The sequence below is a fragment of the Chiloscyllium punctatum genome, chromosome 16 (genome assembly GCF_047496795.1).
Source record: "Chiloscyllium punctatum isolate Juve2018m chromosome 16, sChiPun1.3, whole genome shotgun sequence".
Classification (NCBI taxonomy): Eukaryota; Metazoa; Chordata; class Chondrichthyes; order Orectolobiformes; family Hemiscylliidae; genus Chiloscyllium; species Chiloscyllium punctatum.
In genome coordinates, this window is record NC_092754.1 from 99,634,104 (window position 1) to 99,651,959 (window position 17,856).

The window sequence follows — 17,856 nt, forward strand, 5'->3', positions numbered from 1 at the left end:
CTCTCGCTCCGATCTATGACCCCCTCTGCCTCCCGAATGATCCGAAGTTCATCCAACTCCAGCTCCAGTTCCCTAACACGGTCTTGGAGGAGCTGGAGATGGGTGCACTTCCTGCAAGTGTAATCAGCAGGGACGTCCATGGCATCCCTCACCTCATACATGTTGCAGGAGGAACATTGCACTGCCTTCACTGCCATCCCTCTAAAGCTAACCTTTATTTTAAACAAAAAACTGGGTCTAAAGAATACAACAAGCAAAATTCGGCACTTACCTCCTTACCACAACGGATCTTATTATTAGGTTAGAGGAGGAGGGCGGGTGGGAGTCACTACCTCCGTAGTGCCTCGGGTTCTTCAGCTGCGCACTTTTAAAGGGGAAACAAACCTACCCAGGTAAGCTTACGCTCTACCTGCTTCCGGGTCTCGGCTGCCTCTCTGGTCGTCGTCACTTCCCCCTGCTGCTCCCGCTCTTTCTGTGAAGAGAGTGAAAAAAACACCACTGCCCACTACCGGTAAGTACTTTTAAAACAAACAGTCTTACCTTAGCTGCTGCTCGCAATCAAAATGACCGTTAGCGTCGAAGGGTGAGTATTTATACTCACTGCTTTCCTTCCCGGCTGCCTCTCTGGTCGTCGTCACTTCCCCCTGCTGCTCCCGCTCTTTCTGTGAAGAGAGTGAAAAAAACACCACTGCCCGCTACCGGTAAGTACTTTTAAAACAAACAGTCTTACCTTAGCTGCTGCTCGCAATCAAAATGACCGTTAGCGTCGAAGGGTGAGTATTTATACTCACTGCTTTCCTTCCCGGCTGCCTCTCTGGTCGTCGTCACTTCCCCCTGCTGCTCCCGCTCTTTCTGTGAAGAGAGTGAAAAAAACACCGCTGCCCGCTACCGGTAAGTACTTTTAAACAAACAGTCTTACCTTAGCTGCTGCTCGCAATCAAAATGACCGTTAGCGTCGAAGGGTGAGTATTTATACTCACTGCTTTCCTTCCCGGCTGCCTCTCTGGTCGTCGTCACTTCCCCCTGCTGCTCCCGCTCTTTCTGTGAAGAGATTGAAAAAAACACCGCTGCCCGCTACCGGTAAGTACTTTTAAAACAAACAGTCTTACCTTAGCTGCTGCTCGCAATCAAAATGACCGTTAGCGTCGAAGGGTGAGTATGTATACTCACTGCTTTCTTTCCCGGCTGCCTCTCTGGTCGTCGTCACTTCCCCCTGCTGCTCCCGCTCTTTCTGTGAAGAGAGTGAAAAAAACACCGCTGCCCGCTACCCGCTACCGGTAAGTACTTTTAAAACAAACAGTCTTACCTTAGCTGCTGCTCGCAATCAAATGTACACAGATGTTTGAAAGTTGCCACCCAGGTAAATAGTGCTGTGAAGAAGGCATATGGAGTACTGGGCTTTATTGGTAGAGGAATTGAGTTCTGGAGTCCTGAGGTCATGTTGCAGTTTTATAAGACTCTAGTGCGGCCTCATCTGGAGTATTCTGTGCAATTTTGGTCGCCATATTATAGGAAGGATGTGGAGGCATTGGAACGAGTGCAGAGGAGGTTTACCAGGATGTTGCCTGGCATGGTAGGAAGATCGTATGAGGAAAGGCTGAGGCACTTGGGGCTGTTCTCATTGGAGAAAAGAAGGTTTAGGTGAGATTTGGTAGAGGTGTACAAGATAATTAGGGGTTTAGATAGGGTTGACAGTGAGAACCTTTTTCCGCTAATGAAGTCAGCTATTACTAGGGGACACAGCTTTAAATTAAGGGGTGGTAGGTATAGGACAGATGTTCGGGGTAGATTTTTTACTCAGCGGGTTGTGAGTTCATGGAATGCCCTGCCAGTAGCAGTGGTGGACTCTCCCACTTTATGGTCATTCAAGCGGGCATTGGACAAGCATATGGAGGTTATTGGGCTAGTGTAAGTTAGGTAGGCTTCGGTCGGCGCAACATCGAGGGCCGTAGGGCCTGTACTGCGCTGTATTTTTCTATGTTCTATGTTCTATGTTCTATGTTACCGTGTAATTCAGAGTGTCTCAGACAGTGTCAGAGAATGTCAGTATTTGTCTCAGAGAATGTCACAGTCTGTAAGACATTGTTACTGTGTGTCTCAGAGAGAGTCAGCATTAGTCTCAGAGAGGGTCACAGTCTGTCACAGAGTGTTTCAGTGCGTCTCAGAGAGTGACATAGAGACTCAGAGAGTGTCATAGTGTGACTCAGACAGGGTCACAGAGTAACACCGTTTCTCTGAGAATGTCACCGTGTGTCAGAGAGTGTCGTAGTGTTTCACAGTGAGTTTCAGAGTGTGTCACAGTGTCTCAGAGAATGTCACAGTGTGTCAGAAAGTGTCACAGTGTGTCTCAGAGTGAGTCGCAGAGTTTCACAGTGTGTTACAATCTGTCAGAGAGAGTCACAGTGTGTCTCAGAGAGTGTGAGAGAGCGTCAGAAAATGTCACAGTGTGTCGCACTGTGTCTCAGAGACTGACCGAGTGTCTCAGAGAGAGAGGCAGGGAGTGTCACAGTCTGTCTCTGAGGGTCAGAGAGAGAGACAGAATGTGTCACAGTGCGTCTCAGAGAGTGTCACAGTGTCTCAGAGAAAATCACTGTGTGTCAAAGGGTGTCACAGTCGGTCAGAGAGTGTCACAGTGTGTCTCAATGAATGTCTGAGAGAGTCACAGAGTGTCATCATGTGTCTCAGAGTGTGTTGAAGCGAGTCAAACAGTGTCATAGTGTGTCTCAGAGTGTTAGAGAGAGTCACAGAATGACACATTGTGTCTCAGAGGTTTAGAGTCAATGAGTGTCATAGTATGTCTCAGAGAGAGTCAGAGAGGGCAGTGAGTATCAAAGTGTGTCTCTGAGAGCGTCAGAGTGTGCCTCATAGTGGCAGAGTGAGTCAGAAAGTGTCACAGTGTGTCTCAGGGAATGTCACAGTCTGTCAGAGAAGGTTACAGTGTATTTCAAAGTGTGTCAGAGAGAGTCAGTGAGTGTCACACTGAGTCGTGCTGTGTCTCAGAGACTGTCAGAGAGGGTCAGCGTTTGTCCCAGAGAGGGTAGCAGTCTGTCAGAAAGTGGATTAGTGGTGCTGGAAGAGCACAGCAGTTCAGGCAGCATCCAAGGAGCAGCGTTACGGTGTGTCTCAGAGAGTGACAGAAAGAGTCAGAAAGTGTCACAGTGTGTCTCATAGAGTGTCAGGGAGAGTCATAGAGAGTCATAGACTGTCACACTGAGTTTCAGAGAATGTCAGAGAGAGACAGAGTGTTTCACAGTTTGTCTAAGAGAGTGTCGGAGGGAGTCAGAGAGTGTGACATTTGTCACAATCTGTCAGAGAGTGTCACAGTGTGCCTCAGAGAGTGTCACAGTGTGTCTTAGAGATTGTCTGAGAGTGTCACAATGTGTCTCAGACAGTGTGAGAGAGAGTCAAAAGATGTCACAGTGTGTCACAGTGTGTCTGAGAGAGTGACTGAGTGTCTCAGAGAGAGGAAGAGAGTTTCACAGTGTGTCTCAAAGAATCAGAGAGAGACAGAAAGTGTCACAAAGATTGTCAAAGTCTGTCAGAGAGTCACAGTGTTTCTCAGTGAGTGTCAGAGAGAGTCAGTGAGTGTCACAGTGTGTCTCAGAGAATGTCAGAGAGAGTCACAGAGTGTCACCGTGTGTTTCAGAGATGGTCAGAATGTGTCACAGTGTTTCACAGTCTGTCAGAGAGTGTCATAGAGTGTTACAGTGTGTCTCAGAGAGGGTCACAGAGTGACACAGTGTGTCTCAGAGTGTCAGAGAGAGTCACTGAGTGACACACTGAGTCGTGCTGTGTCTCAGAGACTGTCAGAGATGGTCAGCGTTTGTACCAAAGAGGGTGGCTGTGTGTCAGAAAGTGTTACAGTTTGTCTCAGAGAGTGATAGAAAGAGTCAGAAATTGTCACAGTGCGTCTCATAGAGTGTCAGGGAGAGTCAGAGAGAGTCATAGACTGTCACACTGAGTTACAGAGAACGTCAGAGAGAGACAAAGCGTGTCATAGTTTGTCTAAGAGAGTGTGGGAGAGAGCCGGAGAGTGTGACAGTTTGTCACAATCTGTCAGAGAGTGTCACAGTGTGCCTCAGACAGTGTCACAGTGTGTCTAAGAGATTGTCTGAGAGTGTCACAATGTGTCTTAGACAGTGTGAGAGAGTCAAACGTTGTGACACAGTGTGTCTGAGAGAGTGACCGAGTGTCTCAGAGAGAGGCAGAGAATGTCACAGTGTGTCTCAGAGAGTCAGCGAGAGACAGAAAGCGTCACAGAGATTGTCATAGTCTGTCAGAGAGTGTCACAGTCTTTCTCAGTGAGTGTCAGAGAGAGTCACGGAGTGTCACCGTCTGTCTCAGAGATGGTTAGAATGTGTCACAGTGATTCGCAATCTGTCAGAGAGTGTCATAGAGTGTTACAGTGTGTCTCAGACAGTGGCAGAGAGAGTCGCAGAGTGTCAGTGTGTGTCTCAGAGATGGTCGAATGTGTTACAGTGATTCACAGTCTGTCAGAGAGTGTCATAGAGTTTTACAGTATGTCTCAGAGAGTCAGAGACGGTCACAGTGTGTCTCAGAGAGTGTCAGAGAAAGGCAGAGAATGTCACAGAGTGTCATAGACTGTCAGAATGTGTCACAGTTTGTCTCAGAGCCTCGGAGAGAGTCAGAAAGTGTCACAGTGTGTCTCAGAGAGTGTCACAGTATGTTACAGTCTGTCAAAGAAGGTTGCAGTGTATTTCAGAGTGTATCAGAGTCAGAAAGTGTCACAGTGTGTCATACTGTGTCTCAGAGAGTGTCAGAGACGGTCAGCATTCCTCTCAGAGAGTGTCACAGTCCGTGAGAGAGTGCTACAGGGTGTCTCAGAAATTGACAGAAAAGGTCAGAGAGTGTCACATTGTGCCTCAGTGTCAGACAGTGTCCTAGTCTGTCTCAGAGAGTGTCACAGTGTCTCAGAGAATGTCACCGTGTGTCAGAGAGTGTCACATTCTGTCAGAAAGTGTGACAGTGTGTTTCGGAGAGTGTCAGAGAGATTCGGAAAGTGTCACAATGTGTCTAAATGAGTGTCAGAGTATGTCGCAGTACGTCACAGTCGATCAGAGAGTGTCAAAGTGTGTCTCAGAGAGTGTCACAGTGTGTTTCAGAGAGTGTCTGAGAGAGTCAGAGTATGGCACAGTCTGTCTCAGAGAGTGTCAGAGAGTCCACAGTGTGTCTCGGAGAGTGTCACAGTGTGACTCAGAGTGAGTCAGAGTGTCACAGAGTGCCTCAGAGAGAGTCAGATAGAGTCGGAATGTCTCACAGTGTGTCACAGTGTGTCAGACAGTGTCACAGCGTGTCTCAGTGTGTCAGAGAGAGACACAGAGTGTCACAGCATGTCTAAGAGAGTATCACAGGGCATCAGAGAGTGTCACAGTGTTCCTCAGAGAAAGTCAGAGAATGTCACAATGTGTCATATTCTGTCAGAATGTGTCACAGTCTGTCTCAGGGAGTGTCACAAAGTGTTTCAGAGAGTGTCAGAATGCGTCACAGCAAGTGTCTGAGAGTATCTCAGCGTGTCACAGTCTGTTAGAAAGTGTCACAGTGTGCCCCAGTGAGTGTCACAGTGTCGCAGAAAATGTCACCGTGTGTCAGAGAGTGTCGCAGTTGATCAGAGAGTGTCAGCGCATGTCTCTGAAATTGTCACAGTCTGTCAGAGAGTGTCACAGTGTTTCTCAGAGTGTGTCACAGAGCGTCACAGTGTGTCTCAGAGTGTCAGACAGAGTCACATTGTGTCTCAGAGAGAGTCAGAGAGTGACACAGTGTGTCTCATAGAGTGTGAGAAAGAGTAAAAAAAAGTCACACTGTGTCTCAGAGAGTGACCGAGTGTCTCAGAGAGTCTCAGAGAGACTGCAAGTCTCACAGCATGTCTCAGAGAGTGTCACAGTGCCCCAAAAATGTCACCGTGTGTCAGAGTGTGTCACAGTTGGTCCAAGAGGTTCACAGTGTGTCAGAGAGTGTCACAGTGTTTCTCAGACAGTGTTACAGTGTGTCTCAGAGAGGGTCAGTGAGTTAAAGAGTCTCATATTGTGTCACCCTGTGCCTCTGAGAGTGTCTGAGACAGTCAGAGTCTCACAGTGTATTTCAGAGAGTGCCAGAGAGCGCCAGACAGGGTCACAATGTGTCATACTATGTCTCAGAGAGTATCACAGATTAGATTAGATTAGATTACTTACAGTGTGGAAACAGGCCCTTCGGCCCAACAAGTCCACACCGCCCCGCCGAAGCGCAACCCACCCATACCCCTACATCTACCCCTTACCTAACACTACGGGCAATTTAGCATGGCCAATTCACCTGACCTACACATCTTTGGACAGTGGGAGGAAACCGGAGCACCCGGAGGAAACCCACGCAGACACGGGGAAAATGTGCAAACTCCACACAGTCAGGGAATTGAACCCGGGTCTCTGGCGCTGTGAGGCAGCAGTGCTAACCACTGTGCCACCGTGCCGCCCACAGAGGGGCAGAGAGTCCACAGTGTAACTCAGCGAGTGTCACAGTGTCTCAAAGATTGTCGCAATTTGTCATAGTGTGTCACAGTGTATCTAAGAACCAGTCAGAGAGTGTCACCATGTGTCTCGGAGAGAATCAGAGAGTGTCACAGTGTGTCACAGTCTGTCAGAGAGTGTCTCAGTGCTTTTCAGAGAGTGTCAGAGAGTGTCACAGTCTGTCTCAGAGAGTGTCACCGTGTGTTTCAGAGAGTGTCAGAGAGAGTCAGTGAGTGTCACACTGAGTAGTACTGTGTCTCAGAGAGTGTCAGAGAGGGTAAGCGTTTGTCTCAGAGAGGGTCACAGTCTGTCAGACAATGTCACACTGAGTTTCAGAGAATGTCAGAGAGAGACAGAGCGTGTCACAGTTTTGTCTAAGAGTGTCGGAGAGAGTCAGAGAGTGTGACAGTTTGTCACACTGTCAGAGAGTGTCACAGTGTGCATCAGAGTGTCATAGCGTGTCTCAGAGATTGTCAGAGAGGGTCACAATGTGTCTCAGACAGTGTGAGAGAGAGTCAAAAGATATCACAGTGTGTCACAGTGTGTCTGAGAGAGTGACCGAGTGTCTCAGAGAGAGGCAGAGAGTGTCACAGTGTGTCTCAGAGAGTCAGAGAGAGACAGAAAGTGTCACAGACATTGTTATAGTCTGTCAGAGAGTGTCACAGTATTTCTCAGCGAGTGTCAGAGAGAGTCACAGAGTGTCACAGTGTGTCTCAGAGATGGTCAGAATGTGTCAGTGTTTCACAGTCTGTCAGAGAGTGTCATAGAGTGTCGCAGTGTGTCTCAGAAATGATCTGAGAATTTTACAGTATGTCTCAGAGTGTGAGTGAGAGTCAGAGAGTGTCACAGCGTGTCTTAGAGAATCAGACAGTGTCAAAGTGTGTCACAGTCTGTCAGGGATTGTCACAGTCTACCTCAGAGAGTGTCAGAGAATGTCACAGTGTGTAATAGTCTGTCAGACAAAGTGTCACAGTTTGTCTCAGAGCGTCAGAGAGAGTCAGAAAGTGTCGAAGTATCAGAGAGTGTCACAGTCTGTCTCAGAGAGTGTCAGAGAGAGACAGAAAGTGTCCCAGTGTGTCTCAGAGAGTGTCACAGTGTCTCAGAGAATGTCACAGTGCATCAGACAGCATCACAGTCGGGCAGAGAGTGCCACAGTGTGTCTCAGAGAGAGTGTCAGAGTGTTTCACAGTGTGTCTCAGAGAGTGTCACAGTGAGTCTCAGAGGGTCAGAGAGTGCTAGAAAGTGTCACGGTTTGTCTCAGAGAGTGTCACATTGTGTCACAGTCTGTCAGAGAAGGTTATAGTATATTTCAGAGTGTATCAGACAGTATCAGAGAGTGTCAGCATTTGTCTCAGAGAGGGTCACAGTCTGTCAGAGGGTATTTCTGTGTGTCTCAGAGAGAGTCAAAAGTGTCGCAGTATGTCTCAGAGAGTGTCACATTGTGTCAGAGAGTGTCACAGTGTGTCAGAGTGTGTCATAGTGTCAGAGAGTTTCATAGTGTGTCACAGTGTGTTTCATAGAGTGAGTCAGAGAGTGTCACAGTGTGCCTCAGAGAGAGTCAAATAGAGTCAGAGTGTCTCACAGTGTGTCACAGTCTGTTAGAGAGTGTCACAGGATGTCCCAGTGTGTCAGAAAGAGTCACAGAGTGTCACAGCTTATCCAAGAGAGTGTCACAGAGCGTCAGACTGTCACAGTCTGTCTCAGAGCGTGTCAGAGTGTGTCACAGTCTGTCAGAGAGTGTCACAGAGTTCCTCCGAGAGTGTCAGAGAAAGTCAGAGAATGTCACAATGTGTCATAGTCTGTCAGAGAGTGTCATAGCATGTCTCAGAGCGTGTCAGAGAGTGTAACACTGAGTCTCAGAAAGTGTCACAGTGTGTCTCAGAGAGTCAGAGAGAGTCAGTGAGAGTCAGAAAGTCTCACTGTGTGTCTCAGAGAGTGTCACAGTGTGTCACAGTGTGTCAGAGAAGGTTATAGTGTATTTCCAAGTGTGTCAGAGAGAGTCTGAGAATGTTACAGTGAGCCATACTGTGTCTCAGAGTGTCAGACAGGGTCAGCATTTGTCTCAGCAAAAGTCACAGCCTGTGAGAGAGTGCTACAGTCTGTCGCAGAGAGGGTCAGAGTGTGTCACAGAGAGTGACAGACTGAGTCAGAAAGTGTCACAGTGTGTCTCAGAGAGTGTCACCGTGTGCCACAATCTGTAAGAGAAGGTTAAAGTGTATTTCTGAGTAGGTCCAAGAGAGTCCGACATTGTCACAGTTTGTCATATTGTGTCTCAGAGAGTTTCAGAGATGGTCAGCATTTGTCTCCAAAAGGGTCACCGTCTCTGAGAGAGTGTTATAGTGTGTCTCAGAGAGTGACAGAAAGGGTCAGAGAGTGTCACAGTGTGTCTAAGAGAGTGTCAGAGAAAGTCAGAGAGTGTCACAGTTTGTCGCAGTCTGTCAAAGAGTGTCACAGTGTGCCTCAGAGAGTGTCAGAGAAAGTCAGAATGTCACAGTGTGTCAAAGTCTGTCAGAGAGTCTTATAGTGTGCCTCAGAGAGAGACAGAGTTTGATACAGTGTGTCACAGTCTGTCAGAAATTGTTACAGTGTGTTTCAGAGAGTGTCAGAGAGAGTCAGAGAGCTTCACTGTGCTTCGTACTGTGCCTCAGAGGGAGTCAGAGAGTGTCACAGTCTGTCTAAGAGAGGGTCAGAGATTGTCTCAGAGAGAGTCACAGTCTGTCAGAGAGTTTTACACTGTGTGTCAGAGAGTGAAAAAAAAGAGTGAGAGTGTGTCACAGACTGCCTCAGAGAGTGTCAGAGAGAGTCAGAGAGTGTCACAGTCTGCTTCAGAGAGTGTCACACTGTCTCAGAGTATGTCACAGTGTGTCGCAGAGTCAGTCAGAGAGTGCCACAGTGCATCTCAGAGAGTGTCATTGAGAATTAGACAGTGTCACAGTGTGTCACAGTCTGTCAGCCAGAGTCAGTGTGTGATTCAGCGAATGGCAGGGAGTGTCAGATAGACTAACAGTTTGTCTCAGAGATTGTCTCAGTGTGTCATACTGTGTCTCAATGCGTTTCAGAGTGTGTCACAGTCTGTCTCAGAGAGTTTCAGAGATTGTCCATGTGCAAGACAGTGTGTCACAAAGTGTCCGATAGAGTCAGAGAGTGTTACAATGTGTCTCAGAGAGAGTTAGCGAGTTTCACAGTGTATGTCAGAGAGTGACAGAAAGTGTCACAGTTTCTCAGAGAATGTCACAGTGTGTCTCAGAGAGTGTCAGAGAGGGTCAGAGGTTGTCTCAGAGAGAGTCAGTGAGTGTCACAGTGTGTCTCAGAGATTGAGAGAGTCTCATAGTGTGTCTCAGTGAGTGTTAGACCAATTCAGAGAGTGTCACAGAGTGTCTCAGAGAGGGTCAGAGAGTGTCACAGAGTGTCAGAGTATGTCTCAGAGTGTCAGAGATAGTCAGAGAGTTTCACAGTATGCCTAGAAGAGTGTCACAGTGTGTCACATTCTATCAGAGAGTGTCACAGTGTGCCTCAGAGAGAGTCAGAGAATGTCAGAGTTTCATAGTCTGTCAGAGAATGTCATACTGTGTCATAGTGTGTCTCAGAGAGTGTCACAGAGTCTTATAGTGCATCTCAGAGTGTCAGAGAGTGCCAGACAGTGTCACAGTCTGTCAGAGAGTGTCGCAGTGTGTCACAGAAAATGTCACAGTCTATCATAGTCGGTCAGAGAGTGTCACAGTGTGTCTCAGAGAGTGTCACAGTGTCTCAGAGAATGTCGCCATGTTTGAGAGAGTGTCACAGTCGGTCAGAGCGTGTCACAGTGTGTCTCAGAGAACGTGAGAGAATGTCACAGTGTGTCATAGTCTGTCAGAGAGTGTGATACCGTGTCTCAGAGAGTGTCAGAGAGGGTCACAGTGTGTCCCAGATAGACAGAGATAGTCAGAAAGTGTCACAGTGTTCTCAGAGAATGTCACAGTGTGTCACAGTTAGTAAGAGAAGGTTACAGTATATTACAGAGTGTATCAGAAAGAGTCAGAGGGTGTGACAGTGTGTCATACTGTGTCTCAGAGAATGTCAGGTAGGGTCAGCATTTGTCTCAGAGAGGGTCACAGCCTGTGGGAGAGTGTCACAGTGTGTCTCAGAGTGTCAGAGAGTGTCACAGTGTGTCTCAGAGTGTGAAAGAGATTCAAAAAATGTCAGTGTGTCTCAGAGAGTGACCAAGTGTCTCAGCGAGAGAGACAGAGTGTCACAGTGTGTCTCAGAGTGTCAGAGTGTGTCTCAGAGAGTCATAGAGGAAAAGAAAGTGTCACAGTGAGTCTCAGAGACTGTCACAGTGTCTTAGAAAATGTCACCGAGTGTCAGAGAGTGCAACAGTGTCTCAGAGAGTGTCAGATAGTATCATAGTGTGTCTTAGTGAATGTCAGAGCGATTCAGAGTGTGTTACAGCGTGTCTCAGAGAGGATCAGAGAGTGTCTCAGAGAATGTCACAGTGTGACATAGTCTGCCAGAGAGTATCATAGTGTGTCTCAGAGAGTGTCAGAGAGAGTCAGATTGTGTCACAGTCTGACTCAGAGTGTCAGAGCGGGTCAGAGAGTGTCACAGTGTGTCTCAGAGATGGTCACAGTGTGTCAAAAAATGTCATCGTGTATCTGAGTGTCACAGTCTGTCAGAGAGTGTCATAGTGTGTCACAGAAGGTTTCACAGTCTGTCAGAGAGTGTCATAGTGTTTCTCAGAGAGCGAGAGTTTCACAATGTGTCTCAGGGAGAGTCAGGGAGTGTCACAGTGTGTCGCGGAGAGTGACTGAGTGTCTCAGAGAGAGACAGATATTCAGAGAATGTCACAGTTGGACATAGTCTGTCATAGAGTGTCATAGCGTGCCTCACAGTGTGTCAGAGATCGTCAGAGAGTTTCACAGTGTGTTGCAGAGTGTCGGAGAGAAACACAGAGGGTCACAGTGTGTCTCAGAGTGTCAGAGAGAGAGTTAGAGAGCATCACAGTGTGTCTCAGAGTGTGTAAGAGAGTGTCATAGTGTGTGTCAGTGAGTGTCAGAGCAATTCAGAGAGTGTTACAATGTGCCTCAGAGGGTGTCACAGTGTGCCCCAGACAGTGTCAGAGAGTGTCATAGTGTGTCTTAGTGAGTGTCAGAGCGATTTGGAGAGGATCACAGTGTTTCTCAGAGAGTGTCACAGTGTCTCAGAGAATGTCACCATACGTGAGAGAGTTTCACAGTGTGTCACAGAAAGGGTCACAGTCTACCACAGTCTGTCAGAGAGTGTCACAGTGTATCAGAGAGTCTCAAGTGTGTCTCAGAGAGTGTCACAGTCGGTCAAAGTGTGTAACAGTGTGTTTCAGAGAGTGCCAGAGAGGGTCTGCGAGTGTCACAGTGTGTATCAGAGAGTCAGAGAGATTCAGAGAGTGTTACACAGTGTCTAAGACAGTGCTATAGAGCTTCAGAAAATGTCACAGTCTGTCGCAAAGAGGGTCAGAGAGTGTCACAGTGAGCCTCAGAGAGAGTCAGAAAAATTCAGAGAATGTCGCAGTGTGACATAGTCTGTCAGAGAGTGTCAAAGTGTGTTTCAAAGCGTGTCAGAGCGAGTCAGAGTCTGTCACAGTGTGTCAGAGAGTGTCATAGCGTGTCACAGGAAGTTTCACAGTCTGTCACAGTCAGCCAGAGAGTGTCACAGTGTTTCTCAGAGAGAGTCAGTGTGTCACAGTGTGTCTCAGAAAGTGTGAGAGAGAGTCAAAAAATGTCACAATGTGTCTCAGAGAGTGACCAAGTGTCTCAGATAGAGAGAGAGAGAGAGAGAGAGATAATCAGAGAATGTCACAGTGGGACAGATTCTGTCAGAGAGTGTCATAGTGTGTTTCAGAGTGTGTCAGAGATAGAGACGGTCACAGTATTTCAGAGAGTGTCACAGTGTGTTTCAGTCTGTCAGAAAAGTTTGCAGTGTATTTCAGAGTGTGTCAGGGAGGGTCAGAGAGTGTCACTGCGTCATACTATGTCTCAGTGAGTGTCAGAGAGGGTCAGCGTTTGTCTCAGAGGGGGTCACAGTCTGTGAGTGAGTATCATAGTGTGTCCCAGAGAGAGACAGAATGAGTCAGAGAGTGTCACACTGTGTCTCAGAGCGTGTCGGAGAATGTCACAGTGCGGCACAGTGTGTTTCAGAGAGTGTCAGAGAGTGTCACAGTGTGTCTCAGAGAGAGTCAGAGAGCGTCAGAGTCTGTATCAGAGAGTGTCAGAGAGTGTCACAGTGTGTCTCAGAGAGTCAGAAAGAGACAGAAAGTGTAACAGTGTGTCTCAGTCTGAGTCAAAGAGTCTCAGAAAATGTCACCGTGTGTCAAAGAGTGTAACAGTGTGTCAGAGAGTGTAACAGTGTGTCAGAGAGTGTAACAGTGTGTCAGAGAGTATCACAGTGTGTCAGAGAGTATCACAGTGTGTCACGGAGAGTGTCACCGTCGGTTAGAGAGTGTCACATTCAGTCAGAGAGTGTCACAGTGTGTCTCAGCGAGTGTCAGAGAGTGCCATAGTGTGTCTCTGTGATTACCAGAGCGATTCAGAGAGTGTCACAGTGTGTCTCAGAGTGTCAGAGATAGTCAGAGAGTGTCACAGTGTGTCTAGGAGAGGGTCACACTCTGTCACCATGTGTCACAATGTGCCTCAGAGAGTGTCAGAGAAAGTCAGAGAATTTCACAGTGTTTCATAGTCTGTAAGAGAGTGTCATAGTGTATCTCAGTGAGTATCATAGAGTGTTACCGTGTATCTCAGAGAGTGTCAGACAGTGTCACAGTCAGTCAGAGAGTGTCACGGTGTGTCAGAGAAAATGTTACCGTCATTCACAGTCGGTCAGGTAGTGTCACAGTGTGTCTCAGAGAGTGTCACAGTGTGTCAAAGAGAGTGTCACAGTCTGCAAAGAGTATCACAGTGTGTTTCAGAGAGTGTCAGAGAGGGTTTGAAAGTGTCACAGTGTGTCTCAGAGAGTCAGAGAAAGTCATATAGTGTTATAGTGTCTAAGAGATGGTCAGAGAGCGTATGAAAGTGTCACAGACTGTCTCAGAGAGGGTCAGAGTGTGTCACAGTCTTTCAGGGATTGTCACAGTGTGCCTCAGAGAGAGTTAGAGAAAGTCAGAAATGTCGCAGTGTGTCATAGTCTGTCAGTGAGTGTCATAGTGTGTCTCACAGTGTGTCAGAGATAGTCAGAGAGGGTCTCCTTGTGTTTCAGAGAAGGTCACAGTCTGTTTCAGTCTGTCAGAAAAGGTTGAAGTGTATTTCAGAGTGTGTCAGGGAGAGTCAGAGAGTGTCACAGTGAGTCGTACAGTGTCTCAGAGAGTGTCAGAGAGGGTCAGCGTTTGTCTCAGAGAGGGTCACAGTCTGTGAGCGAGTGTAATAGTGTCTCCCAGAGAGACAGAATGAATCAGAGTGTGTCACAGTGTGTCTCAGAGAGTGTCAGCGAATGTCACGGTGTGTCACAGTCTGTCAGAGAGTGACACAGTGTTTAGAGAGCGTCAGAGAGTGTCACATTGAGTTTCCAAGAGAGTCAGAGAGTGTCACAATGTGTCTCAGAGAGTGTCCGATAGGATCAGAGAGTGTCATAGTGCATCTCAAAGTGTCAGAGAGAGTCAGAGAGTGACACAATCTGTCAGAGAGTGTCACAGTGTGTCTCAGTGAGTGTCACAGTGTGTCTCAGAGAATCAGAAAGTGTCACAGTGTGTCTCAGAGAATGTCACCATGGGTCAGAGAGTGTCACAGTCGGTCAAAGAGTATCACAGTGTGTCAGAGAGTATCATAGCGTGTCTCAGGGAGTCAGAAAGACACACAGAGTGTCACAGTGTGTCTAAGAGAGTGTCAGAGAGCGTTAGAGAGTGTCACAGTCTGTCTCAGAGAGTGTTAGAATGTTTCACATTCTGTTAGGGAGTGTCACAGAGAGTGTCACTGTATGTCAGAGTGTGACACAGTGTGTCTCAGAAAGTGTCAGAGAGGGTCAGAGAGTGTCACAGTGTGTCTCAGAGAGTTAGAGAGTGTCAGAGAGTGTCACAGTGTTTCTAAGAATGTGTCAGAGAGCGACAGAGAGATACACAGACTGTCTCAGAGAGGGTCAGAATGAGTCACACAGTGTCATAGTCTTTCAGAGAGTGGCACAGTTTGCCTCAGAGAGTGTCAGAGAAAGTCAGAGAATGTCACAGTGTGTCATAGTCTGTCAGAGAGTGTCACAATGTGTCTCAGAGAGTTAGAGAGTGTCACAGTGTTTCTAAGAGACGGTCAGAGAGTGTCACAGTGTTTCTAAGAGAGTGTCAGATAGCGACAGAGAGATTCACAGACTGTCTCAGAGGGGTCGGAATGAGTCACACTGCGTCACCGTGTGTCAGAGAGTGGCACAGTATGCCTCAGAGTGTCAGAGAAAGTCAGAGAATGTCACAGTGTGTCATAGTCTGTGAGAGAGTGTCATAGTGTGACTCAGAGTGTGTCAGAGAGAGTAAGGGAGTGTTACAGTGTGTCTCAGAGTGGGTCAGAGATTATCACAGAATTTCTCAGAGTGTCAGAGATAGACAGAGAGTGTCACAGTGTGTCTAAGAGAGTGTCATAGTGTGTCACAGTCTGTCACAGTCTGTCAGCGAAGGTAACAGTGTTTTTCAGAGTGTGTCAGAGGAAGTCATAGAGTGTCACGGCTAGTCATACTGTGTCTCAGAGAGTGTCAGAGAGCGTCAGCGTTTGTCTCAGACAGGGTCACAGTCTTTCAGAGAGTGTCAGTGTGTCTCCGAGAGTGACAGAAAGAATGAAAAAGTGTCATCGTTTGTCTCAGAGTGTCACAGTGTGACAGTCTGTCAGAGAATCTTACAGTATATTTCAGAGTGTGCCAGAGGGAGTCAGAGAGTTTTACAGTGTGTCATACTGTGTCTGAGAGAGTGTCAGATAGGGTCAGCGTTTGTCTCAGAGAGGGTCACAGTCTATCAGAGAGTATTACAGTGTGTCTCTGAGAGTGACAGAAAGAATCAGAAAGTGTCACCGTGTTTCTCAATGAGTGTCAAAGAGAGACACAGTCTATCACAGAGAGAGTCAGAGAGTGTCCCACTGAGGCTCGGGGAGTGTCAGAGAACGTCAGAGTGTCACAGTCTATCAGAGAGTGTCACAGTGTGCCTCAGAGTGCCACAGAGAGTGTCACATACTGTCTCAGAGAGAATCAGAGTGTTTCACAGTGTGCCACATTGTATCTCAGAGAGTGTCAGAGATTGTCTCAGAGAGAGTCACAATCTATCAGAAAGTTTCACAGTGTATCTCAGAGAGTGTCGCAATGTCTTAGAAAATGTCATCGTGTGTGAGAGAGTTTCACAGTCGGTCAGAGAGTGTCATAGTGTGTCACAGAGAGTGTCAGAGAGTCCTTCAATTAGATTAGATTACTTACAGTGTGGAAACAGGCCCTTCGGCCCAACAAGTCCACACCGCCCCGTCGAAGTGGAACCAACCCATACCCCTGCATCTACCCCTTTACCTAACACTACGGGCAATTTAGCATGGCCAATTCACCTGCCCTGCACATCTTTGGAGTGTGGGAGGAAACCGGAGCACCCGGAGAAAACCCACGAAGACACGGGGAGAATGTGCATACTCCACACAGAGAGTCGCCTGAGGCGGGAGTTGAATCCGGGTCTCTGGCGCTATGAGACAGCAGTGCTAACCACTGTGCCCCCGTGCCGCCCACAATGTGTCTCAAAGAGTCAGAGAGAGGCAGAGAATGAGATAGTGTTAATCAAAGAGTGTCAGAGAGGTTCAGAGAGGTCCACAGTGTGTCTCAGAGAGAATCACAGTGTGTCTAAGAGAGTGTCAGAGAGAGTCAGAGAATTCACAGTGTGTCACAGTCTGTCAGAGAATGTCACAGTGTGTCTCAGAGAGTCAGAGAGAGTCAGAAAGTGTCACGGTGTGTCTCACAGAGTGTCATAGTGTGTCACAGTGTGTCAGAGAAGGTTACAGTGTATTTCAGAGTGAGACAGAGAGTCAGAAAGTGTCATAGTCTGTCTTTGAGAGTGTCACTGTGTGTCACAGAGAGTGTCAGAGAGTCCCATAATGTGTCTCAGAGAGTGCCACAGTGTGTCTCAGAGAGTATCACAGTGTGTCTAAGAGAGTTCACAGCCTGTCACAGTCTGTCAGAGAGTGTCACAGAGAGTCAGAGAGTGTCACTGTGTGTCTAAGAGAGTCTCAATGTGTCACAGAGTTTCACAGCCAGTCAGAGACTGTCACAGTCTGTCCAGGAGAGTGTCAGAGAGAGTCATAGAGTTCACAGCGTGTCACAATCTGTCAGAGATTGTCACATAAGTCAGGGAGTGTCACAGTGTGTCACAGAGAGTGTCTGAGAGGGTCAGAGAGTGCCACAGTGTGTCTCAGAGAGTCTCACACTGTGTATCAGAGAGTGTCACAGTGTGTCACAGTCTTTCAGAGAAGGTTACAGTGTATTTCAGAGTGAGTCAGAGAGAGTCAGAAAGTATCACAGTCTGCCTTTGAGAGTGTCGCAGTGAGTCACAGTCTGTCTGAGAGGTCACTGTGTGCCTCAGTGAGAGTCAGAGAGTTTCACAATGTGTTACAATCTGTCAGAGAGTGCCACAGTGTGTCTCAGAGAGTCAGAGCGAGTCAGAAAGTGTCACGGTCTGTCTCAGAGATTGTCACAGTGTGTCACAGTCTGTCAGAGGTTAAAGTGTATTTCTGAGTGAGTCAGAGAGAATCAGAAAGCGTCAACGTCTGTCTTTGAGAATGTCTCAGTGTGTCACAATCTGTCAGAGTGTGTCACAATGTGCCTCAGAGAGAGTCAGAGAGTGTCACAGTGTGTAGTACTGTGTCTCAGAGAGTGTCAAAGAGGGTCAGCATTTGTCTTAGAGCGTGTCACAGTCTGTCAGCGAGTCTCACAGTATGCGTCAGAGAGGGTCAGAGAGTGTCACAGTGTGCCTCGGAGAGTGTGAGAGAGTCAAATAATGTCACAGTGTTTCACAGTGTGCTTCAGAGAATGAACCAGTGTCTCACAGAGAGTCAGAGAGTGTCACAGTGTGTCTCAGAGTGTCACAGTGTCTCAGAGAATACAACCATGTTTCAGAGAGTGTCACAGTTGGTTAGAGAGTGTCACCGTGTGTCACAGAGTTACAAAGTGAGTTTCAGAGAGAGTCAGAGAGTATCACAGTGTGTCTCAGAGAGGGTCAGAGAGTGTCACAGTGTATCTCAGAGAGTCAGAGTGTCACCGATAATCTAAGAGATTGTCAGAGAGCGTCAGAGTGTGTCGCAGTTTGTCTCAGAGACGGTAAAAGTGTGTCACAGTCTGTCAGAGAGTGACACATCATGCCTCAGAGAGTGTCAGAGAATGGCATAGTGTTTCATAGTCTGCTAGAAGA